The sequence below is a fragment of the Odocoileus virginianus genome, chromosome 28 (genome assembly GCF_023699985.2).
Source record: "Odocoileus virginianus isolate 20LAN1187 ecotype Illinois chromosome 28, Ovbor_1.2, whole genome shotgun sequence".
Lineage (NCBI taxonomy): Eukaryota > Metazoa > Chordata > Mammalia > Artiodactyla > Cervidae > Odocoileus > Odocoileus virginianus.
This window is the reverse complement of record NC_069701.1, coordinates 37,500,327-37,527,035: the sequence shown is the minus strand read 5'-3', so window position 1 is coordinate 37,527,035 and position 26,709 is coordinate 37,500,327. Positions and strand designations below refer to the sequence as shown.

Genomic DNA, 26,709 nt, shown 5'->3' with positions numbered 1-26,709 from the left:
TCTAAGGGTCACAAACACCCTCTGGGCACCAGTCTGGGGCCTCCGTAGCTCCAGTCACCTCCTAGCATGCGGCCCACCACTTCCAGGGTAGTCAGGGCTTCTACCCACACTGGCCCAGGGTGGCTTCATCCTGAGGGGAAATCTGCCAGAAGCACACCTTTAGCCTCAGGAGTGAGGCCCTCCAAGGAGGCTACATGGGACGAGGAAGGAAAGGGAGAGCCAAGAGTATTCTCTTAGGAAGCCACAGAATTGGCAAAGGGCGGATGGCTCGGGGATACTCTGTTATCTTTGCCTAGATCTGGGCAACGGTCTCCAGGCCGGTCACTTCAAGAGTGTGCAGCTCCTGGACACAGACGAACAGCTTCATCTTGGCGACTGAAGGGATAGAGAATAGTGAGGTCAGGAGCTGGGCGACGTACAGGGAGGAGTATGGGAATCCAGGACAGTTCGTGGCTCTTAAGGGTGTTTGTGGAGTGGACAGCATCCTAGAGAGCTATAGAAGGGGCATGTGCCGGGCAAGCCAGGCCTCCTGAGACCCAGGGTGAGGCACTGCTTTCCCGTTCCTCTGAGCCCTGAAGACTTCAGTCTCTCAGGTTTCATGTTTCAGTTCTACCTAGATTTTACCTGGGACACTGTCCCGTAACGCCGCCGTAACCATGGAAACGGAATCCAACGTCTGCAGAGCAAGCGCAAGCACTCGCCACTAGGGGAGCATTGCGTCACTGCCTCACGCCTTCCACTGAGGCCACACCCCCATCTTCTTCGCCACGCCCCCCGCGATCCACGCAGGCGCGGTCATCTTCCTGGGCGCCCCACGGCTTTTGGAGGGCGTGCAAAAGATGGCGTCCTCCGTTCTCGGTCCAGCCCTGAGGAGCTGGAAAATTCGTACCCTGCCGGGCTGTGGAATATCGCAGATGATGGGATTTTAACCACTGGACCACCAGGGAAGTCCCCAAGTTAACATATTTATAAAATATTCAGAATCGTGTTTGGCACAGAATAGATGAATAGCATCTTGAGTTAGACGTGTAATTCAAACGTTTGTCTCAGAGTTCTTCAAATGCACCTCCTTACTCGAGTCCCACAGGTCGGAGGAGCAGACACATCAGAGCCCAACCCTTTATCCAACCTTGTTTGTAGCCTACTAGTCTCCCAGACTCCTGGCAAATTGAACCCAGTGCTTTTCTATCTCCAGCCCCCTGCCGCCTTGCTTCCTACTTGGAATGCTCTCCTTTCACCTGTTGAGTTTCTTTCTCTCCTTGGAGGCCAGTGACTGAAAGAAAGGTGGTTGTTTCTTTGCTTCAGACACAGACCCAAGGCCTGCCTAATCATGGTGTGATCTGTGGTTGAGGGCTAGTTTGTGGAGCTCCTGCTGCCCCCAGCAGCCTCCCACAGCAGCTCTAGATGAGGAGAGGGAGAGACATCCAGCCAGTGGATGGGTCAGCCTTCTTGGTCTCTGCCTTTTCAGGGATAGGGGATTACGAACCTAGAAGGCTAGACTGCTTTCTGGAGGGAGGAGGCCCCTGGCGAGGCCTGCCTGACCTTCCTTCTGGCCCACAGCAGGACGTGGAGGGCTTCCCCTCAGCGGGGCTGGGTTTGATGCCCATCACCCACATCAGTGAGGTCATGGGGACCATGCTGGCCAAGGGTGGCTCCCTCCTGGCCCCTAGGGAAGGGCTTTTGAAGTTTGGCCAAGCAGCCTGCATTCGTGTCCCCATATTACAGACAAGCTCAAGGGGCCTCTGAGCTAGGGAGAGATGCTGGAATTGTAACTGAGGGAGCACAGTGACTGGATCCTTGGAACCAGGCTCTGCCCTGAAAGGGGTGGGGGTGGGAACCCACAGAGGCATCAGCAGTGGAAGACAGGCTCTGAGTACCTTCAGGGAGGGGTGTTTCCCAAGCAGTGTGTGGGAAAGCTGCTGGTGTCCACTTCCTTCCTGTTTTACTAGTGGGGCCACTGGCTCTTCTGCTTGGTGGGAGCATATATCCTAACCCAGCTCCAGCAGGCAGCAACTTAAATTCTAGAAGTGGGTGTGGTGCTCAAGACGGGGTGGGCTTTCCTCCTAGGCCAACTGTCCCCACGGTCTCCTGTGAGTATGGCGGAGCCCCTGCCCTGTGCCCTGCCAGGTGGCGCTGGGCCCTACAGAGCTGGCCCAGAGATGGGCCTGAAGGACAGTGCCCGTGGGTGGTAGGGCTCTAGAGTGGTAGACCAGCTGTGGGGCCCCCACCAGTCTCTTCCACTTCAGATCCCTCTCTTCACCCAGACATGGCAGCTTTGGGGTCTCACAGACCTGAGTTCAAATCCCACTACAGTTTCCCTGGTGGCTCAGTGGTAAATGTGCCATTGCAGAAGATGCTGGAGACATGGGTTCGATCCCTGGGTTGGGAAGACACCCTGGAGAAGAGCATGGCAACCCACTCCAGTATTCTTGCCTGGAGAATTCCCTGGACAGAGGAGCCTGGCGGTACAGTCCATAGGGTCACAGAGGGTCAGACATGATTGACCGTGCACGCACACATGTAAATTAAGCAATGTTAGCCCTGATTTTCTCAGCAACCCTGCAAGGTAGGTATCACTAACTCCATTTTAGAAATGGGGAACCTGACTCTCACAGGCTAGGTTGGACTCAGAGACCTAGGTTCTTTTCGCCATGTGTTGGCTCCCCTCTGGCATTAACTCTGGTGCCTGTGTGCCTTTGCTCATGCATGCGCATAAGCCTGTCAGCCCCCACCAGGCTGATCTGTCCAAGCACAGCAGGTCCCACAGCTTTTTTTTGCCTTTGCGGCTGCCAAGCTTCAGATAGATGGGCACCTTGGTGGACATGGAGACCTCACCACCCAGGCCTGGACAGTCTGCTCGTGGGATCATGGCCTCCTCTGTCTCCTCTCACCACCCTCAAGAAACACCATCTCCAAAGAGGGATTTTCTGTCACCAGAACTTGCCAAGGGGCTGAGACACTGCAGGTGATGGGCAAAGCAGCCACTGCTCTCATTCGGGAGGCCCAAGCCAAGGCCCCTTATTAAGGAATTCTTTTAACCAAGGCTGGCTGGCCTGCACCCTTCTCTGTTTCCTAGTCCTGCTCCCCCATCCCTCCCCCCCACCCCACCCCAGGCTTGTAGCCTGTGTCTCCCTCAGGTTTGTCCAGGTGTGGGAGCCCAGCTTCCTGGGAGGAACTGTCCCATCATGTGACCAGAGTTTGGGCTGAGAAGACCTATGGGGGCCTCCGAGAGCCCTGTGTCCCAGGCCAACTTGGCATGCCTCCCTTCCTGCTTCCAGCTGTTCTTTGTGGGATGCGTATTGTTAAAGGGAGAGATTATTGCAGTGATGGGGAGGGGCTCCCTCGAGAACCACAGGGTTTGACTATGGCAGCCAGGCAGCCCAGGCAGCCCTGTTCCAAGGTGCAGACTGTCAGCATCAGGTCCAGCAAAATGGGTTGTGATCCTCTTGACTTGGAAGGCAGGAAGGGAAGCTGGCCAAAGTTAAGGGAGGGGCAGAGGGAAACTCAAGAGGCTGAGAGACGAGGCAGCCACTGTCAGCTTGTGTGGGGCCTTGCCTAGGACCACAGCTGCCCCTGTTGGGTCCTGAGCTGGGGTCTCCTGGGGTCCTGCCTCCAGTCCCAGGTGCCTGGAGAGTGCAGGCTCAGGGCCACTCAGGCCCCTCTTGCATTTTCTGCAACGAGGCCTGCTTGTTGGCCTCTCTTCCCGCTCCCCAGGGCCACTCCACGACCTGCCCACTTCGGCCAGGCCTCCTCCTTTTAGACTTTGTCCACCCAGCCCTTCCTGGTCCTCAGAGGCTGAGAGGAAGGCAGTGGTGAGTTGATCCCGGGAGCCGTGGGTGGACAAGGCCAGGTGGGGAGCACACCCTGTTAAGTGTGGCCTCTAGATGGGCCCCCTCGCCTTGGGCTTTGCAGCCTCTAAGCTGTCCTCCCCTTCCCACGTCCACCCACCACATGTGGCCCGGGTGGAGGGGGGCTGCAACCCATAGAGCCCTTGAGCTCCAGCCACCTGCTGCGTCTGCTCATCTCATCCAGGCCCCTCCAGGGGGTGAGGGGCTGAGCGGGGCTGGAGGGCTCCTGGGAGAGGCCCTGGGTGCCCCACCCCGACACCTCTCCTTGGGGACCACGATGCCTGATGGGGCGGGAAGGGCCTGGAGTGTGGAGCCGGAAGGAAGCAGGGACGCTGCAGGGACTCGAACCCTGGCCCAGCAGTGCCAGGCGTGCCACCACCAGCGCCTTTTGCTTTTTCCTGCTCATTTTCTCACAGACTCAAAGGTGAAAAGCAAAACCTGGACGCGGCCATGGGCCGCGTCCAGGAAAAGAAACACCTGCGGCGGCTCCATGCCCCCCACTGCCCCAGGCTCACTCCTTGCCGGACACCCCTTTCACAGGCACAGCCAGGGGACACGCGTCCCCTCGGCTTCACACAGATGTGTCTCCTGTTGTGCTGCGCTGCACAGCCACAGGAGCACGTGACATCCGACGGGCAGACCCACCCACGAGTCACAGTCCTGATGCTTCTAGGACAGTGCCAGCGGTGACAGGATATGTATGGGTACAGAAACCTCCGGTAGGGCTGGGATGGGTGAGGGGAAAGGAATTTTACTTTTGTTTTATAGCTTTTCCATGACTTGAATTTTTAACTCTATGCAGATTACTTTTATAATTAAAGCCAAAAATCTTAAATCTTTCATCACAACAGGAAATCTAAGAGCCAGGGGAAACTTTGAGCACGCTGGCCTAGCACCAGTGCCAATGGTCCTGCAGGTCTGCTGTGCCCTGGCTGCTGGGATCAGAGACATGCCCACCTGCCTCGCCTGCTGTCCTCCGTCTCAGCCATCGTCAGCTGTGGAATCCCTCCTGGGAACTGCCTTGACTGGAAGACGAAGTCGGAAGCACAGGGTCCCCACCAGTCTCTCCTCTCACCGACTCAGCGGGGCCTGCGTTCTGGGGCCCAGAGGTACGAGGGGCTCACTGTGGACCCTGGCCAGTACCGGCCCCCAGCTCTCCCTCCCAGCCCCCTGCCCTCAGCACCCACTGCTCCCAGGCCAGGCTCTGCCTTCCCTGGGCCCATGACCAGTCCAGTGGGTGCGCCCCTCCCAGCTCGGTAATCTTCCCAGAAGTTCTGCCCCGGCCTCTCCCAGGGGGAGGGCTCCTGGACCCCTGCTGTCAGCCCCAAGGAGCTCAGAAGCCCCTTCCTTGGCAAAGTCCAGATGAAAGGCTAAGAAGCTCAGGGGACTGAAACCTGTGCAGGGCCACACCACACGTTAGGCTGACAAGTGTGAGCAGGGCCGACCCCATTCTCAACACATCCCTCACCCTAAGGTCTAGGGCCCACCGGGTGCACTCAGAGCCAGGCCTATGGGCCGAGCCTCCATCCCTTCACCCACATCCCACATGTCCCTGTCCCTCTTTTTAGCCCATCTCCCCTCACAGCCTTCCTTCAGCTTCACCCCCCAAACACGCAACAAAAGGCAGCACTTACTTATTGTAGCAGGAGAGAGAGACGTGCATGGCCATCTAAGTCCCAACCTGATGGTGAAGCCAACAAAGCTCTGACCTTAAAAGGCCCCAGAGATGGGGGTAGTCAAAACATACTGCAAGATGAGCAAAGAGTTAATTTGACACGTTAGTGACAAGGTCCTTACTGTTTGTACTTTGGGAAACCCAGAGGGTGATCTACACAGGGAAACATGTCACTGGCTAAAAGGGTGAAAATTAAAGTGGCTTCAAGAAACCACCACACATTCATAGTCAATGAACAAATATAAGTGCGTCACTGGCCACTGAGAACCATCTGGAGGGCACAGGGCAGTGAGCAAGGAGGACTAGGCAATTGCTTCTTCCCTTTGGCCAGTGGGGAATGCAAGGCCATGAGGAATTTGCCCAAAGACGTTTGTGACAGTCATCTGTCATCACAAAATGCTGGACCCCAGTTGCTATGGCCCACAAGGCAGCAGTGACAGTCTCCCACCTGGAATGCCCAGGGGGCCTCAATTAGAACAGGTGCATGGTTTCAACAGGGTAACTGTGCCCACAACACAACCTGAAGTGGGAAAAACAAAAAGCTACCAATTTAACGATGTAAAATGAACATACATAGGCAGAAAGACGTAAAAACAGTTTCAAATTTCAGTTGAAAATAACTCTCCACAGGTACTTCAGTCAAATGCAAATGAGACATGGCCAGGCGGGGGTGGGTGGGATGAAGGTCTGCCCTGTCTACATCAGACAAAGTGAATTCCAAGCAGGCAGCAAACAGGCAGATCTTGATGTTCCAATGATGCTGCAGCAAAACACAGAGAACAGAGCTGCTGAGCCATCTTGGGGGAAGCGGGGAGAACTAGAAGAGGTGCTGAGAATGTACCCACACTCCTCAGCTACAAAAAGACGTAGTGGATTTGGACCAGACCAAAAAAACATGCAAAGGGACTGATCCAGAATGTGGAACGTATCAGAGAATACCTTCTTGAGTGCTGTGGAACATTTATAAAAATAATACTTTAAGCAATGAACAAAGGGAGCCATAGATTCAAAAAAGCAGTAGTGTTTAGAACTACTTCTGGTCACTTCTTCAAGTAACCGTTCAGTAAACCAGAGGCTGATTACCATGAGGCTGATTACCATAGTTTAAAAAAAAAAGGTGTACCATGAAGGCAGGGCCAGTCATTGTGTTTACCTGTGTTCCTGGGGACCAGCTCAGGGCCTGGCCATGGAGATGAGCGTTAGAAGTCAAAACTCGAAGGAGGCGACAGCAGGTCACTGCTTCTCTTTGCTGAATTCCCTCTCCATGTGTCTGCCAGGCCCCAGCCACCAACTGGCATGGGTACATCCTCCTGGGTGGCATCAGTAGCCTCTCTTAGGCCCCACACCTCAGTAGTTGAGGACCCTGTCCAAGGTCACAGAGATGACAGAGCCACAGGGCTGGAGCAGGACCTTGGGCCACAGCCACCCTGTGCCATTCTCCACCTCTTTCCGTTGTTAAAAGTATGTGAATCTGAACATGAATGAATGAGGTATGCAAGGCTCTAGAAAGAAAGTAACAGAACAAAATCCAAGGAAAGCCAGAGAGAAGAATGAAATAAAAGCAGAAATTTATGAATTACAAAATGAAAGCAGTAGAACTACTTATTTTATCTAAAGTTGCTTCTTCAAAAAGGTCAATAGAGTTCTTAAAAGACTATTAAAAAAAAAAAAAAAGACTATTCAAGAAAAAGAAAAACCAGCAATAAGAACATAGTGAAGGACTTCCCTGGTGGTCCAGTGGTTTGGAGTCCACCTGCAGGGGACACAGGTGTGATCCCTGGTCCAGAAGATTCCACATGCCACAGGACAACTCAGCCTGTGCTCCACAACTACTGAGCTCTGTGCCCTAGAGCTGGTGTTCCACAACAAGAGAAGCCACCAGCAATGAGAATTCCGTGCATGGCAACTGGAGTAGCCCTTGCTTACCACAGCTAGAGACAGCCCGTGCACAACAGCGAAGACTCAGCACAGTCAACAATGCATTGATTTAAAACAAAGAGAAGAAATGTGAATAAAATAAAATGTAAAAGGATATTGCACACTAATACATATGAACATAATTTTTTTAGAAAATAAACCTGAAAAGTTTATGATCAGATAGAAATATTGACTAGTCCAGTTGACTCAGTTTTCAAAGAACCACTCAACCTCCGAAAAGAAGCGGCAGAACACCCCCACGCTGTGTGAGAAGGCTGGGAACTTTCCATTCTTAAGTGTTTCTGTCGGAACGGACAGGGTGGCACCACCACTCACCTCCCAGCACCCGCACCACATGCACACCTCACTTCAGCTTCACGACATGCACACCTCACATCTTTGGAGAGCGATGCACTGTTTTTCTCCCCATTCTGAGGAAATTGGCTTTAAGAATTTAAGGAATTTGGCCAAAAGCATATGCCGATAAGCAGCAAAGTAGGGAACAGGGAGGGACCAGCTGTCAGGGCTGAGCTCAAACCACTTGCCCTGAAGTTATGTCTGCCTTTCCTGAGATCCCGACACCTGCTTGCCTGGCAAGGCCCCAAGTCAAAGTCGACCCTCTGGTTCATTTCTGTCAACAAAATAGAGCTCCAGGACTGGGAAAGTTTGTTTCAGAAATCATAGGAGAGCTTACTATCCCACTAATTCTTAATCATTAGAAAATGAAAGGAGAAAAACCTGATGCTCCATCTCAAAAGATGCAGAAAAGATGTTAATAAATCCCTATCACTGATTTAAAAAACAACAACAGAAGCTTCCTCATAATCTACTAACAAATGACCCCAGTGCATCTAGCAGTGAGCCCGCTGACATCACTATGGAGGGACAGCGCTCCTCATTCACTTACTTATTTAAGGTTCGCACTCTTTTCTCTCCAAACACTTGTGATCTCACAGAAGACACTTTTCCCAAACCTTAATTCACACATCTTTTTGCCACATCTGAATACAGCAGTCCTATTCCCCCCCCCTCAAATCAACTAACTTTTAAAATATAAATTAACTTATTTCAAAAGACAGTATCAAGAAAGTAGAGTTGCAACCCACAGAATGGGAGAAAACATGAAGAAATCATATATCAGATAAGGGTATTGCTTCCAGAATATATAAAGAACTCACAGCTCAATGATGAGAAGACAAATACCCAGTTAAAAAAATGGCAAAGAAAAAAAAAATGGCAAAGGATCAGTATAGACACTTCCTTAAAGAAGATACACACATGGCTAACAAACACATGAAAAATGTGCTTGACATTATCCGTCATCACAGAAAGGCAAATCAAAATTATGAGATACCACCATCGTGTTCACTTGTATGGCTACAACCAAAAAGGTAAGAACAAGTGTTGGCAAGAATGTGGAAAAACTGGAACCCTCATAAATTACTGATGCGGATGTAAAACAGCACAGCTCCACTGAGAATCACTTTGGTTAAACATAGAGTTGTTGCATGAACCAGCAGTTCCACTCCTATATATATACACCAGAGAACTTAAAACTTGTGTTTGCACAAGAACTTGTACACAAATGTTCACAGAAGCATTACTTCTAACTGCAAAAATAGTGGAACAATTCAAATGTCCAACTGATGAATGGATAAACAAATATGGTATATCCATACCATGAAATATTACTCAGACACAAAAAGAACTATTACTGCATGCCACAACATGAATGAACCTTGAAAACACCATGTTAAATAAGACAGACACAAAAAGACAAACATCGTATGATTCCACTTACACAAGGTATCAAGAAAAGGCAAATTCACAGAGTATAATAAAGGAACTAGGGATGGGGGAGGGGTCGGGGTTGGAAGATGGGAAATTGTAGGGGTAGTGAACTTCTGTTTGAGATAATGAAAAGTTCTGGAAATGGATAATGGAAATGGAACATTATGTAAACTAATGTGAACACAGCACATTCACAACATACTGAACATAATAAAACCCACTTAATCATACACCTTGAAAGCATGAATTTTATGATACTGTGAATATTTCAGTTAAAAAAGGAAACTTTGTATTACCACAAGTGGAAAACAAGGAATTTTCAAGTACATGTTAAAAAAAATACGTAAACATTGAAATTTAAAATGTATATCAGCAGATCACCCCAACTCTCTTGAGGACCACCAGCAGAACAATCACTCCCTTGGACAACTTGGTGTGGGCTGCCTGCGCTGCCTCCTCCATTTGCTAATGGGTGGGTCAGAAGGGAACAGGATCACAATGTAATTATAGCCAATGCAAACAAGACAGGAGAGAAGCATGAAAACAGAATAAATCATATAGATAATATAATGATTAAAGGTGGCGTTAGTTACTTGGAAACCACTTTGAACAGTGCTCACTCCATGGCAGGCCAGCACCAAGCGCAAAGCTTACACTGCTTCACTAGTCCTCATCCCACTTCTTCACAGATAATGATTATCACGCCCCTCCCTGTACAGATGGGAAAACTGAAGCAGAGAGATGGTCACACAGAAATGAGGCAGGCCCAGCATGAAAGTAGGGTCATCTAACTTGAACATCCACACTTTTAGCCAAGATGCTATACTGCATCTCTACTGGCTCTAGTAAAGAAGTTCATGTGTTTATTTATAAAATACAGAAAACCAGTCTTACCATATGCTACCATAGTCAGAAATTTTAATAGAAAAATGTATCGAACCACAATACAGGATGCTTCTAGGAACATACTTCATAAACGTGCTTAATTTGAATGAAGTCTAAAATTCCCAAGAGACATGAAAATCATCCTATCCTGAATTAACAGGGAGGCCAGTTCCTAAATGGGAAGTTTCAGTAACATGTATATAAATGCAATTCAACTCCAATAAAATCCAAATACTTGAAAAAAGAATGGGCCTGTATTACTTATATTAAGGGTATTATAAAGCTAAATACTTAAAACATTGGGTGGGCACAAGGAAAGACATTAGTGGAGCAGACTGAAGAGTTCATGAACAGATTCAAAGTATTTAGCCCATAATTAACAAATCAGTAGAGAGAGCAATTACTTAGTAAAGGTGTGGAAAAATTTGTTAACCATTTTTAAAGATCTAAATTAGATTCTTACCTCATATTATACACCAAAATTTCTAGATGGAGTAAAACGTTAAATGTCAAAAATGATACCACAAAAGAACCAGAGAAAGGACTTCCCTAGCAGGTCAGTGGTCATGACTCAACATTTCCACCGCAGGGGTCTGGATTCGAACTAAGATCCCACATGCTGTGCAGTGACACCAAAGTACATAACCCTAATGATAAAATCAGATTTGGTTACAAAATTTAAAACCAACAGCAAGATCCAAGATGTAAACTTAAAAAGCAAATTACGAACTTGAAAAACATTTTGTAGTTATCTACAGTAAATGTCCTCAATGTAAAAAAGGATTCTTAGGAAGCGATGAAAATAAAAGTGTAAGCACAAAGCAGATGCAGAGATCAACAAACACAGATAGTGTATATTCAGCCCTACAGAGTCAAAATGTGCAAATTAAAACAATAAGACACTGCTTAAACTGCCAATCAGCCAAGAAAAAGGGCAGGGCCAGGCTGAGGCGTGCTGGCCTTTCAGGAAGGCACTCAGAAACCTTCACAGTGTGAGACCAAAGCCTTCACACTGGCCATGCCCACTGAGCCAATAATGTCACCAGTAAGAAATTCCCCTAAGGAAACAATCAGATTTCTGCACAATGATATCTTCCAAGACAAAGAAAAGCATCCTGGTGTATTTCGACAGCAAATGAGAAAAAATCATAATCAGAAAACAGAATTGTGTTTGGTTGAAAAACAAACAGGTACACATTACCTCTGAAGAGAACGCAGGCCACCACTGACGCACAGGTGAAACAGTAAAATAACTGAAGGGAAGGCCTGCTGTCTCACCTCCAGTCACCTTCAGTTCGCCCCAGTATAGACACCGCAAGTCTGGTACAGGAGGGGTGGGCCAACCCTGAGGAAGGGCTGGGCTGCGGAGGATGGTCCGTGAGGGGACAAACAGGCCACCAAGGCAGACCCCAAGTCAACTGCCGTGTGCCAGACAGGACAATGTGTATGTGGATGGTGGCCTTGGGACACTAAAGCAATGGTAAATTCTAGTTTGGGTAACCACTCTGATAAGGCAGAAAAGCATGCAAGACATTTTGTAAACAGTCTGTCAGGTGTGGACAGGAGAAAAAGGCAGTACAGGGTCAGGCACTGCTTACCAGGAACAGGATTCCCCTTAGACATTCTGGGTACACAGATCATCCCAGCTGACAGGAGTCAGCCACACAGGGACAGAGGTTCAGAATCCAAACCCTCCAGCTGAACTCCCTTCCTAGGAGGTGACCTCCTAGAATATGCCCAATTCATTCTTCACGCTGGGTCTGCAGAAAGGTATTGGCATTGTTGGCAGTATGTTTTGGAATATTTAATCTGTAAAGTCCACTGAACAGGACATTGTCAGTTCAATAGTGACAAGTAACCATTAGGCTCAGCAGAAAAACATGGAAGTGCTGTGATGTGGGTGGTCATGAGGATGCAGGTTGGGGGCTCTGGAAGCAGGTTAGGATGCCCAGACACACAAGAAAATGGATAAAATGACCATACAAATGTACGAGAGTAAACATTACAGAGTCATGAAAATATTAAAGTAATTACAGACAGATTAAGATCAGTCTAGCGAACCACAGCTTTCCACATCCTATAGACCCAAATCAAATAACGGGGGTAAAGGGGAGGACATGCCTTATCCTAGCACAGGGAGACAACAGCATGAAGACATCATACAGAAGGAAAAGTAAATATGCAAGAATCACTGGGAAAATCTGGGGAGTGAAATAATGAGGTAGGCCTATCTTTACCATATAATGAAGCACAGAACTACAATATTTAGAACTGGAACTGGAACATGGACAGATAAATAGTGAACAGGTACATAAATCAGTAAGTCATGTAGGGATGATAGGCTGATTATCAGTCACTCATTATGACAAGATAAAGTCCAGATGGAGCTAAGATTCAAATAAAAATAAAACCTTAAAAGAAATGGGCAAAACACAAGGTTTAACAAAAAATAATCTTGAGCTGGATTACTCTCTGAACTACTCATAAAATCCAGAAGCCATAAAAGAAAACACTCATAAAAAGCTTAAATATATTTAAAACTCTTGAACACCAAAAAATCTAGAAGCATAAAATCTAAAGGTAAATGACAAACAGTATTTGCAGCACAAATGACAAAGGGTTATTAACTTCTCTAATATGTTAAGAGCTCTTCTTTACCACCTAAGTCACAAGGGAAGCCCTAAGAGTTTTTTTTTTTGCTCTGCTACACCTAAGAGCTCTTAAAAATCCCTAAATACACACCCCAATAGAAATGCAAATGCAAATCAAAACTGCAATGAAATAACTGTTTTTACCTTCCATAGACAAATAACTGAGTTCAAGAACAGTGTCGGTAAAAGTGTAGGGAATGGTCAACCAGAACAGCCTTCCTGGAGTGTAAGCTGATGGCTCCCTCATGTTTGGAAAGGAACGAACTACGGGCCAGAATTTCCCTCAAAAGAAATGTACCGCACAGATGTAGCTGCCATGCACATAAACACATAGAAACTGATACTCAGTATAGATTTACATACAGTAAAAGCTGCTGGAACACCTTAGTTGTTCTTCAAAAGGGGACTGGATAATTCAAACATGGACCTGCACACAGATAATGGAGTGCCCAAGGCAGACAATACAGGTACACAGTGAGTTCCTCAACGCACCGTTATCTGAACCATCCACAGTGCAACATAGGGCCTGTGGTTTATCAGGACCTCACAGCAAAATACAAGAACTCTCCAGAAAACTCCAGCAACTAACTGGCCACACCACCAGTCTCTACAGGAAGGGAGGCCAGGGGTTGGAGGAAAAAACATCATGTTAACTCCTATGGGGTTTGGATTTTAACATGTGCAGGTTTTACTTTGAACATTTTTTACACCTTTAAGTGGAGTTAGAGGAATCTTTGCTCTTAGGGTCAGCTCAGGTCAGAGGCAGGGCCTGGATCTGACACCCAGATGGCGGGTCACACAGTTGTCACATCAACAGAAGAGTAAGGGGGACAGTGCAGCAATCACCCCAGAAGCTGCGGGGAGAGAACAAGGCTGCGGGGACAGACCCTGAACTGCTCATGACCCCACGGGGAGAGTGAGAGACAGGGATCCACACCCGTGTTCCTGGCATCGGGTGGCCTCTTTGAGGACGGTGAGCATGTACTTAAACCAGAAAGCAACCAAGGCAGTGCTGAGAAGACAGACGGAGCAGACTGTGCCCCACCCTGAGCACCTCTTTCCCGAGGACAGAAAGGCCTACAGACAGGGGCCAGACAGGTTTCAACAGACTAAACACTTAAGGTAATTTTGCAAATGTCACAACTGCTTTTCTAGAAGTTTGTTTTTCAACCCGCTCAGGGGAAGAACACTAGAAAAGATTGAGGTTTGTCAGGCCTATCTTTGTTTTGTGCTAAAAAGTCGGACACCATCTTAAGTTAGAATCTGATATGAACAAGCAGTTTCAACTGAATTCCACAGCACATCAGGAAAAGACCAGCATAATTCTACTTGGGCAGCAGAAACTCTCAACCCATCTCACAAGACTCTGAGCCCCAGACCCAGACAGCACCAGGGCAGGAGAGCTGGGTACAGGGCGTTTGGAGCAGGTGTGCCTGGAGCGCATGCTTCCTGCAGGCATCATGACCTGAGCCCTGGCATAGCACATGCACAGAGGTATTTGTAAGATGCTCACTGCAGCACTGTTTGTATGGCCAGAAAACCCTGAAATCACCTTAAAAACTTGTCAATAGGAAAATGGTTAAAATGACTATACCAACATATGCAAGATTAAATAAATATTATAGAGTCATGAAAATAATAAAGATGCTGCAGAACAGTCATACCGCATGTTTGCAATTGAGCAGATAATAATAGAATAAATTGCTGTATGTCCACGGAGGGGACATGTCTGAAGGACAATAAACGAAGTTTCTATTAATAACTATTCTTGGGAGAACTACAGAGAAACGTCTATCTTCTATGTTTTTAACATAGCATTTAAAATTTAAATGCAAAACTAGTGATTTATAAAGGGATTAATATAAATTCTGCCACATACACTCCACAGACCCATCCATTACTATAGTACATAGTATAGTAACATTAGCCATGAACTTACCTAAATCTTCCAAGTTTTGGTCCCTTCGAGAGTTGCTGCAATGCAGAGACAAGTGGAGAACAAGACCACAGGGGGACACGGAGAGTGTTTGGCTGGGCACTCTCAGCAGCCTCATGACACGAATAATTCAAAAAGTTATACCTCAAGAAAATTACAAATGATTATATGTCTTGGATTCAGGCACCTCCATCAGCTTCAAGCCCACAAATGTAAACCCACAGATGACAAAAGTCCATTGTACCCATTAAAGTTTCAGTGGGTCACTGTGAATACATGACAGATCAGACAGCAACTGGCAGAAATTTCAGAGCTTGCTATTCAGACTGTCAAAGAGGATATGGACATATACACTTATACTCAGGCAAGAGAATTTGTACACCTACTCTGGAGAACAGGGCAGAATTGAGTATACAATGTCTGACATTTTGGTACCTACTCTGAGAAACATTCATGTGTATGCACACAGGGTGTGTAGGACAATGATCACATAGCATCCAAAAGGACTGGAAATAGCAGCTTAATACAAGGCTGGCAGTTCAACACGTACTCATGGGAATCTCCCTACTGCCAAATGAAAAAAGCAAGTCAATGATGATATATGGTATAAAACAGTATTTTCCCACTTATATAGGTTTTTTAATATTAGATGTGGATAAAAATGTATAGAAAAAAGTCTAGCAGGAAACAGCACTCAAGGTGGGGTTGGTTGGGGTGGGGGGGTGGTGTATTGGTAGTGACAACCTAGTCAGTCAAGCTTTAATTCTGTGTAAGAGAGCATCCACCTACCACTTATCCAATTACACTGACCAGAATAAAAAACAATGGGAAAAATGGAATCATTAACTATGTCCATATCACATGAGAGACTCCAAAACAACTACACACAAGGTAAAGGATGAATCTTAATATCATTAAATGAGAAAAATTCCAGAAGTTTATATACTTTTTCTATAAAGTTAAAAACTACTAAAATGAACATTATAGTTCATTTAGGTAAGTTTTTTTTTTCTTTTTCCAAAGTTATATGAGAAAATAATAAATAAAAGAGAAACTTAGTATTCAGGATCATAACTACTTTGGCTTAGAGGGAGGCAGGAAGGGAAACAACCAGAACCACATAGGTGGCAAAAATTACTGTCTAAAAGTCCTAGTTTATACACTAGAAGATTCAAAAATGTTTGCCACAGTATTAAAACATCAAGGAACCAAATAAAAGACAGCCATGTTTTATGTCTTGAACCAAAGATTAACCCAGTTCTGTGTGCTCAAGTTCCAACAAAGAGAAGGAATATTCTTGCCTTAAGGAGTATCACATCTTCCACTTACTAGATTTTATAATGAACACTAAGTTATTAAAATCCAAAGCATTTGATTAGAAACAACAAAAATTAGAGACTAAAAATTTGAGGAGTAGATTCAGGCAGATAATTACAAAAAGCTAATATTGACAGACCTGGAACAAAAGAGTGATGACAGTATTTACTTGAAGTCTGATAATTCAACTTTATCAGTGTAATTAGTTTAGATACACCAAGTAGGCTGGATACATAAATCCTTAAATGGAGAAGAGCATTTACTGTAAGGTGGGAGTACATACATGTTTAGCTACTAAAGAAAAAGTAATCAGAAGCAAACCCAACAGTTTTATTAGTTGTTATTATTAGTCTTATTACATCAATCTTTAAAATGTCTTTGTATAATACTTTCCAAGCACAATAAAAAGAATAAATGAGAGTAAGTTTGATAATCACTGGCAAAAGCTTCCCTTCCCAAATATACAAGGAATTCATGACCTTCATAAAAATCAATATAAAAATTTTATATGGTAAATGGTTAAAGAAAAAATACAGATGGTAAATCAAGTGGTAAAATAGACTAAACAGTAATTACAGAAATACAGGCTGACTACTTAAGTACTTTTTAAATAAAGTAGCAATACTTTATAACAATCAACATGGCAACAGTTTCTTGGACATGACACCAAAAGCAGAAGTAACAAATGTAAAAACAGATAAATTAAATTACATCAAAATTGGAAACTTCTGTGCATCAAAACACACAACAGTGAAAAGGCAACCTATGGAATATAAAAACATATTTGTAAACCATGTATCTGATAAGGGGTTAATATCCAGAATATGTAAATAACTCCCATAAATTGACAACAAAACCCAAATAAACCATTTTTTAAATGGGCAAAAGTGAAAAGACATTTCTCCAAAGATACAGAATTGGCCAAACAGCATATGAAAAGATGCTCAACACCACTATTAGGGAAGTGTAAATCAAAATGACAATGAAATATCACTTCACACCCATTAAGATGGCTACACTAAAAACAAGTGTTGGTGAGGATATGAAATCTCGTAAATTGGCCATAGGAGTATAAAATTGTGCAGCTGCTGCAGTAGATAGTATGAAAGTTCTCCCAAAATTTAAAATCCTGTGAGGCAACAATACCCCTTCTGGGTATATATCCAAAAGAATTGAAAGCAGTGTCTCAAAAAGGCATTTGTACACCCATGTTCACAACAAAATTATTCACAACTTAAAAGTAGAAGCAACCCAATGTTCAAGGATGAGGATGTTCAATAGATATGTCCAATGGATCAACAAGCTGTGATATACATAAACAATGGAATATTCTTCTAAAAAGGAAAAAATCTTGACACATGGTACAATATGGATGAACCTAGTGGACATTATGCTACATAAAATAAGCCAGTCACTAAACGCAAGTATTGTATGATTCCACTTAACATGAGGCACCCAGAGTTCTCAAACCCATAGAAACAGAGAAGCAGAATGGTGGTTGCCCAGGGTTAGGGAGATGAGAATGAGTTGAATGGGTACAGAGTTTCAATTTTGCCAAACGAGAAAGTTCTGGAGATTATCTGAACGCTACTCAACTGTACAGTAGAATGGTTAAGATGGTGAAATACATGTTATGCATATTTTACCACTTGTTTTTAAGAAAGTAACAATAAAATAAATAGTAGCAATAAAATAGAAAAACCTGATGCTAGCAATTATGAAGGGAAATGGATGGTCTCAGAAGAGGAAGTGTAAGGTATCTGGAGAGTATCTAAAAGTCTGTGACAAGTTAGAAAACCATGCATGTTCAGTGACCAGGCTGTGCCATCCTAGAAAAGATATGTATATACATATATATATATTTTTTTCTACCAATACATCTTTACATATTTTCACAAAACTTACAACTTAAGACACTGGCTCAACGTCTTATAGCATACGCACAATAGGATAAAGTAATGCAACTGTTCATTCATGGTATTTTCTTGAGGTCATGAACCCCTTCAGCAAGCTTATGCTTTCCATGGAAAAACAGTTTCAGAGCACTCACAGGCTTCTAGAAGAGTCCTCCATGGGATTTCTGTGGGAGAATTAATACCCCTGAGAAAAAGCACTTCCAACACATTTGTGGACTCTGGTGATACAGGGAAATCTGCATGGAAACAAGGTGGAAAACCAGAACAGTCCAGAACATGCACACGGATTACACTACATGAAAGGCCCAGAGAAGGTGGGTAACTAGTGGGAATCAGAAGGAAGAGGCTAGACCTGAGGCTGACCATGAAGGAGGCGAAGGAATCATCATACGCACTCAATGAGGAGTGACCACGTGCCAAATACAGACATCCACTCCCCCATCTCACACAGGAGGAAAACCAGCCCCATGAGGCTCAGAAACTGCTCCGTCAGAAAACTCCCGTCAGGAGCAGATCCGCATGTCTGTCTGCACCAGAACCACTCCCACCCAGGGTGCCAGTTGGGCTCAGTTAACACAACAGCCGCCTGCCCCTCACGTCTTCAGTGAACCGTCCAGTTGTGACAAGTCTCCCAGCTGACAGCACTCTCTGCCACTCCATCATCCGGCCACAGGGAAGCAGCAAGCCCGAGGGCTCTGGGCGGGCACCAGGCCTCCCCTTGCATACACACACACACACCCAGCCCTGACTGCTAATAAACTCCAGTTGGATTGAATGTTTAAATAAAAAAAAAATGAAACCACACAATTGTCACAAAATAACAGAGATTAATACATCTTTTGGGGCTGGGAGAGATCTAAACATAACACAAGTACAGAAACCACATGAAGAGTGACCGACTCAGAAAAACTTTTAACTTTTGTATGATTGAAAAACAAATGAAAAGGCAATCTACAAACTGGAAAATATTTGCATCAAACAGAATGAAGCATTATAAATACCTAAGTGCTTTTACAAAACAATAGAAAAATGAGCCATTTCGAAGTAGAAAGTCACACATGGATGAACATACAACACTGCAGATGTCGAAACACACAGATGTTCAGTGTCACTAGCAGGGCTCACCACACAAAAAAAGCTGCCTGGATCCAAAAGGGGAGCAAAGGTTTTTAGTGTGAAACCACCTCGTTTGAGAAAAAGTGGGGATAGCAAGGTTTACCTCAAGATTGAGGATGCTATTTACAAAACCTCTCCCGGGGGGCAATTTAACAACATGAACTTAGATGTAAGAAGTCTGACAAAGGCAATTCATATGTAGAAATATATTCATGTATCCCAAAGAAATACTATCAGATATGATAAAGTTTGAGCTAGAAGGAAGGTCATTACAGCATTACTTACTAAGAAAAACTGGAAAATAACTTACATGTCTAAATGAGTATTTAAATTTATAGTCACACAGTGAACATTATGTCACCACAAAGATGCCTAAGTGAAAAGAGCTGCACAACATAATCTACAATATAATTTCACTTTCGTGTAAAAAGATATATATCCTATACACAGGGGAAAAAAACAAACCTCTAAAAGCAAAGAGACCAATAACAATTGTTAGTAAGATTACTGAGGGTTTTGTTTTTATCAGTTTTCTTATTTGTAAACTTTACAATAAACCCCTTTTACAACACGAGAACAGTTATTTAAAATAAAAAAAAGGGATGTTGGTGCAGTGCTGAGGGCCCCGGAAGGTAGAGCCTTCAACAAAAGGTGTCCTACTTGGGAGACCAGGGGGTGGAAGGGGCTGGCTGCCCTCACCCAGAGGAAGGTCAAGGCCACACTCCCTAAACACAGCTTTCTTAGTTTTGGTTATTTTGCTATCTTCTTCCTCTTTGTCATTTCCAGACTGCATCTGTACATTTTTGCATGTTAAACATTTAAAACTTACCACAAATATCCAAAGCCTGTCTTGGCATTTACTATCAGCACTGCACAATAGCAAGTACTGCTCAAGGCCAGAGGTTAACATTTCCTCCAGAAACTTAAGTACACAAAGAGGTTAGCCCTGGCATAAGAGGTTCGAGTCCCTTCATGGCCACAAGCAGTAGGACAAACCAAGGGCAGCCAACAGAGTGAAGTGGGGGTGAGGAACCCCTTCGGTAACACAGGCCATTTCCACAGTTCTCAGGGTGTGCAGCCTGGGCCTACAAAGGAGCCTCAACCAACACTTCCTCTCCGGCTGTTTCTTTTTGAAAGAACTTCCAAATTCACTTCTTGCTATTTTTATACTCCATTACTTTTAGCTACACCAGATCTCCATTTTCTACCTCAATGCCACAAGCCCACTCACTGAATTTCATTGTACCATCTGAGAGCTCAGAGGGAAGGCTGAATTCAGATCTATGTATGAGGATGCAAACCAATCAGCAGGGACCACCAACACCATCAACAGTATCTATGACCGATCCCACCCGTGAACAAAGGAGGGTGAAGAACAGGCAGGGCCCTGGGACCAGGCAGAGGCCAGGAGGGCGTGGGCACAGCCCCCAGCTGCCTGCTCTGCTCCTGTACCATTAGGCCCACTCCAGAGTCCCTTTCCCAAGACAAACATTCACACCCCTGTGGAGAAACCCTTCATCAGCCCACCAGTCGCTAGCTAACAGTACCCAGAGGCACTCATAGCAGCTACCCTTGAGTTTGGTAATCACTGTATAAAAACAAAAGGAAAAATAAGCTCTGAAAAAAAGGCGAGGCAGGTAGAAGAGAACTGAGCAAAAACAAGAAGGGCAAGGTAGGAAAGGAAGCCCAGATTGTTCTGGGGAAATCAAGGAGCAAGGTGCCGAGTAAAGATCCTTGAACCCGCACAGCAGTGCCCACTCGACAGGGCCATGAGCCTCGGGGAGGCGGGCACCGGATTCGTCTCTGCAGCAAACACGAGGGCGGAGGCCGCACCCAGCTGCTCTCCCAGGCCCCCACTGTGGTCACAGCACAGCCTGTCCCTTTCCCCTTCCACTCCCTTGGACACAAAAGCCTTCTCAGCAGAGGCTGAGAAGTGGTGGTTTCTATTCCAAGTTCATCTCCTGTAAAGCAAAACCTTAGGGCCCCAATGAACACAGAGTAACGAGCACTGCTGGGCTCTCCCCGCCCAGGACACAGGGTCAGCTTAGTCACAACACACACCCTGGATTCCAAGTTGCTTAGCACAGCACTTCTGCAATTCTAGTAAAATGAAAAGTATGTGCTTAAACCCAAATCCCAGACACATTCCAGCCTCCCAAAGACCACAAGTATGTCAAGCATATATTACATGTCCTTTCCACTTGTTAGGCTGCTTACAGTCATCAAGAGAGATCTCCTTTTTAACAGTACCATTTGGAAATACAATTGGGTAAAATTCCAAGAAGTTAGGAAATAGTCCCCCAACCCTGACAATGACCTTCGTTGGCTTGTAGTTTGTCATCACATTTTGCACAACCATCACACGCTCCCAGTCAGCAGTCCATCCCCAACTACCATTGGGTATGCAGGCCATTCAGGACCTACCAGTTCTGTTGAGGTTACCACACCAAGCTCAGTGACCTCAGTCTGGAGTTACATTAGTGAATCTAGGCCTAAATCTACAGTACAAAGGTACATTTCACTTCATGATATACAGACAAGGTCAGGGTTGAAAAAATATAGCAATACAAATAATTCTAATGAGTTTAGAACTCAAACCTTTATTCACTCTGTAAAGGGGAAGAAAAGTGTTAGTAGTCATATACATGATGCAACAAGGACTGGTTCTTACCATACAGAGCAACATAAAAGAACCCTTTCCACCTGTTTTTACAGTTTCAATTTCACAACAGCTTATTTCCCCATACATGCATGACTAATACTCTTTACATTCCAATGACAGTAACTGTATCACATGCCCAAGTTACAGGTTAAGAGCAGAACTATCACGTCAACATACTTGTAAACATTAAAACGAGAGAACCCAGAAAAATTCCGTGTCCTAAGTACTGAGGATCTAAAGTTCTCAAAACGAAATTCAATGGGAAAAGGGACAGGATAAAAAGTCACTGGTTTTATCACAAAGGATTGATACTTCCCTAAATTTTTACAAACATACATAATGCAGGCAAAAAACTCCCCATCCCCAGTTTTGCTCTCATTTCCCTACGCAATTTTGGTTGTTTCCCCTCTAGTACTCCTTCACTTAACACAAACATTCAAACTGAAGATGGAGTAAACTATTAACTGGAACTTTAGCAAGGGTACATAGATTGTTTGCTACCAAATATTACAGTATTTAGAGAGTGATCATGATTTAAGTTCTCCTTGTTACAATGAGGATGGAAAGAAAGCGCTTTGGCTATTACTAATTACTCATTACAAAGAAAAGACAAGATGTTTATAAGGTAGGAAGTAATATACAAAATTCCTTTAGAAATTGTGTTTTCACTTTGCTCAAACTTTCAACTGCAAAATACCAAGTGAACAAAAATGTTACAAACCCAGAAGAGGGCATCTAAGCATCTTAAGTGCATACCAAAATCTCAAAATTTTAAAAGCCCACAATTTGGGTATTTAAAATCTTTTCTGAAACTAGTCCCTGAACATTGCACACCTTCATATAACACTTAAGAAGCTTGCAAAGCAGTGAAAGATGTTAATCTGATGCCAAGTCCCTGACACCAATCTCTCAATAGACTGATATCCAGGTTTCAGTTACCTGTTCAGTCTTCCCCTTCTTGTAGCAAAGCAAAACAATTTTGCTTTGGAAAAATCCTTCCCCACGCTTAGCAGTTTTAAGCATTGCAGAAACTTCTCAAGTAACAATTTAACTAGCATTAACAAGGTAGCATTTTCTTTGCCTTTGAGCTCTATACCCCAGAGCTCTGCCTACTGATCTTTTCTCCAGAGAATTCCCTTCAACCCACATTCCCTACCACTCCCACCCTCTACAAGCCACACCTAATCCCAACCTTCTTTTCTTCACCTCACCCTTCCTAGCATCAGGCTGTTTTCCACCCCACAACCCTTCACCTCAAGGCCCTTCCACTTGAACACTAAGATTACTCTGAAATCTAATCAAGTAAGTTAAGAAGCACATAGAGCAAGATGAACAGAATACTATCGGTATCCTGACTATTCCCTTCTGGTAACAGAAGTGACCAAACTAAACCTGCCGTTTACAATCACAATCTGGACATGACCATCTCGCGCCCTCCCACCTACCACAGCACAATGACCACGACCGCCCCCCCCCCCCCCGCCAGCCCCCAACTTCGCCAGTTGGCTTCATTTAAGTATTTGCCTAATCCATTTCAATCTAGAACGCTTTCCCAACACACACATTATGTATCACACTAAGAATTCCTCCAACAAAAGCACAGGCAGGCAGGCGGGTAGATGAGGGTCACTGGGATCCATGTGCAAGCTCCATCTACAAGGCATCATCTGTGTTGTGGCATCACCGTTAAAATGTTCTACAGCTTAAGAGTCTTCTGGAAACAAGGTTCGCAGCACACTAGTATGACAGGAGACAATTTAGAAGACGGCAGCATCTGAAACCTCCAACCCAGGAGACGTGCCTGCTGACATTCACGTGCCCAGAGATCGTTGCTCCCGGATCAAACACTCAAAGCAACACATCTGCTGATGGCCCCGGATCCATCTGCTTTGGCATTTTAAAGACTGCCCCCTCATAAGCTCATGAACACTTTAAAGGATGGCCTCCTGAATACAGGGCTTCCTGAGCAAGGCCTGGAAACATGCCACTGGAGAACTTCCTCCTCCTAAGCCTCTGGAAATTCACTCTGCAGACAGCAATTTAGGCGGGCTCTTTCCTCCAGGGTCTCCCCTCCTGCACCGCTACGACTCACACTGGCCAGGGGCTCCATTTCTCCTGGTGCCATCAGATCGCCATGATGAACACTACAGTAACAAACCACCGTCTATGAGGCATTTTCGTAGCTTTCAGATGGTACCGTCGCTGCGGGCCCACCCAAGGGTGCACATTCAATCCCCACCCTCTCCACTGGCAAGCAACACCACCCCACCCACCCAGAGTCTCAGCAGGGGCTGCCTCTCCTCTTCAGGGTTGCCAAGATACCAACTCCGATGGCAACAATTTTCCCGGCTTACCAGATTACCAGAAGCAATGTTTTAAATGAATGGGTAACCTCGAGAGTGTGAAGGGGAGGAGGGGAGGGGCAGAGTGAGCTCACAGAGGAGGTTAGCGCGGAACCTAGAGGAAAAGTCCAAAGGGGAGCACTGCCACCTGGAAAATAAAGTGAGGGTCAATTTTGTCCGCCTACAGCCCCCGCCTGCCAGACATACCAGTAACCGCTTGGACCGGTACCTTACCTCCTCACTCACTCCCTAGACCACCCTCACACCCAGACCTGGGTTTCACCAGGCTGGGCCTGGCTGGACCCTGTCCCGGGCCGAGCCAGACTTACATACCGCCCTGGGCCAGAGCAGTCAGCCCCGCGAAGCTAAGTGCAGCTTCCACCACACGAGGCCTCATCCCCAGGAGGGCTCACAACCCTTTGTCTGGAAAAAAAGGGGACTGCTGGTATTGACAAGTTCAAGTCCTGCCCTCCCTGCCCACCTGCCCCCCTGCACCCCACTGCCTGCCTTCCAGCTCCTTTTCAAAGCACTGACTGACCAATTCTGCCTCCAGCTAGGGAGGCAAGACCCTCAACATCCTCCATCTGTCTCGGCCTTTCTCCTTCTACACAAACCAGGGCACTGGGGGCCTGCTCAGCCTACGCATGAGCGGTGCCCACCCAAAGGTGGAGATCCCCTTCTCCAGCAGACAGCTGCGACAGATAGGCCTGGAGGGTCGTCCTCCCCCTGGGTTACTGCGGGCCCTTTCAATACAGCTCTCCCCAGCACAATTTCCCCAAGATCTACTCCCCGTGTCAACCTTCCTTCTCTTGGCATCCCAAGTCCCCCAACCTCATCTAACTCTGCCATCTCTCTCAACTGTCTCCTAAGACCTAAACTGGCCAACTCCGACCCCCACAACTAAACCCAGGGCCCTGGCCCTCCCTGTCGCTAACTTCTGCTGGACAGGCCACAACTTTTGCTTTTATAGCCCTGAGCCGCGTCACTGGGGTACCGCTCAACGGGACGATTCCTCCACGGCCACCAGAAAAAAGTCCCTCCCCGACCCTGGCCAAGTAGACGACTCGGGGCGGCTCCCAGTCTCCCGGGTGTCCAGGTCTCGAATTCCCCGATTATACCCACTCCTCTAAGTCAGTGCTTCCTGAGATCGACGACAGATCTCAAGGTCACCTTGGGGGGAGGTGGATTCCAACGGGGACGGGGGTGGAGAGAAATCCCCTTTTCAGCCGGTGATGGAACCGAGGGTGGGGAGGCTCCCTCTTCCTTGAGAGAGGGGTGCGGGCGGGGAGTGGATGAGGTGGGTTGGGGCTGCTCGCTGGAAGCGAAGAGAACTGCTGGGGGGGTCGCCTCAGGTCACCCCCGCCGAGCAGAAGCCCGAAAGAAGTGCCGGCAGAGCGTCTGGAAAATTCCAGGCGGCGGCGGCGGAGGGATCTCTGCAGAGGGCGCATCACTCCCTGGCGGCGGGGGTGGGGGTGGAGCAGAGGCGCGTGACTCCTCGGGCGTCGGCTGGGCCTCGTGAGCGCCGGTGACGTCAGCGCTGAGGCCTGCGGGTGGGAGCGGGGCGGGGGAGGGGCAGCCCGCGAACCGTCGGGCTGGAGCCAGGGCTCCGCCTGCGGGGGTTGTGGATCGTGAGCACATCTCCACCGGGGCTGCTCTTAGAGAACCTCTCCCGCAGCTGCACTCTGCGTCTCTGGTTAAGAAACCTTGCTGTGATTTTTAAAAAGTTGATTAAAAAGTTAAGCCCCCAGGTAGCTGCTTGGTAGCTTGAGGGGCGTGTGTCATCGCTTTGTTATTGTTACCAGGGGCCTGGAGGCTTGAAGTATTTCATCAGAAAAGTTGTGACTGTTGGGTTAGAGTACTTTATGATTATTCATTCTCTATTAACTGGGAAAAGGTAGTTGCGAGGTAATGAAAATCAAGATCTTGTTTGTGCAGAAAACAAAACGTGTAATTGTATAGCAACAAGACTAAAAGGATATAGATACTTAACCTTCTTTCCTTTGGGGTTGGGAGGTGAGGAAAAAGGAGATTTAGTTTGTCGAGGCCACTCTACAACCTGTGATGGGCCTCAGGGAGTCTGCCTGATGACTGTGGGGGGCACTTCCCGGTGACTGCCTTCGGGGAGCAGGCCCTCAATGTGGCTCTCCCAAAGTGGAAGCAAAAGCAACCCCGTGAACTCCTGTCCCCTCTACCGAGGCCTGGCAGCGCCTGTGGGACTGTTGAGCATTTGGAAAGGGTCGCTGGCATCTCCCTTGCCCGTCTAGGGGTCAGAGTAAGGAGGAGTCGCAGCCCCACACCCCCATGGGGCCACCTGTCAGCCCTGCCGCATGGGATGGAAGGACAGTGGTCAGGAGTAACTAGAGCTCAGAAGGGCCTCTTGGACCAACTCCAGCCAGGAAGTCTTCTCCCAGGATAACCACCCACACCGCAAACAAACCTGCCTGTGACAACAGGCTCCCTTGGCAGCAAGGGGAAACTGGGGAAGGTGTTTTGTTCCCCCTCAGCCTCTGCAAGATGGCATCTGCAGCTGCTAGGCGGGGGCTGGCGCCAGCTGCTGCACCCTTCCTGGTTCTCGGAAAACTGCTGCCGCTCATGTGACCGTCATCCCAGAAGGTTGAGTATGTGGCAAGCCCAGGCTTGTTAACAGGGCAGC

At 46.5% G+C, this 26,709-nt stretch overlaps 1 long non-coding RNA gene across 1 annotated transcript; it reads right to left on the bottom strand.

Annotated features, from left to right (window-relative positions):
* Positions 1-4,408: 4,408 nt before the first annotated feature.
* Positions 4,409-25,507, bottom strand: LOC139031889 (uncharacterized). The gene is made up of 2 exons (XR_011484394.1): positions 5,483-25,507; positions 4,409-4,944 (listed from the first exon to the last, which is right to left on the bottom strand). It is a non-coding gene; the product is annotated as an uncharacterized lncRNA (long non-coding RNA).
* Positions 25,508-26,709: the final 1,202 nt, after the last annotated feature.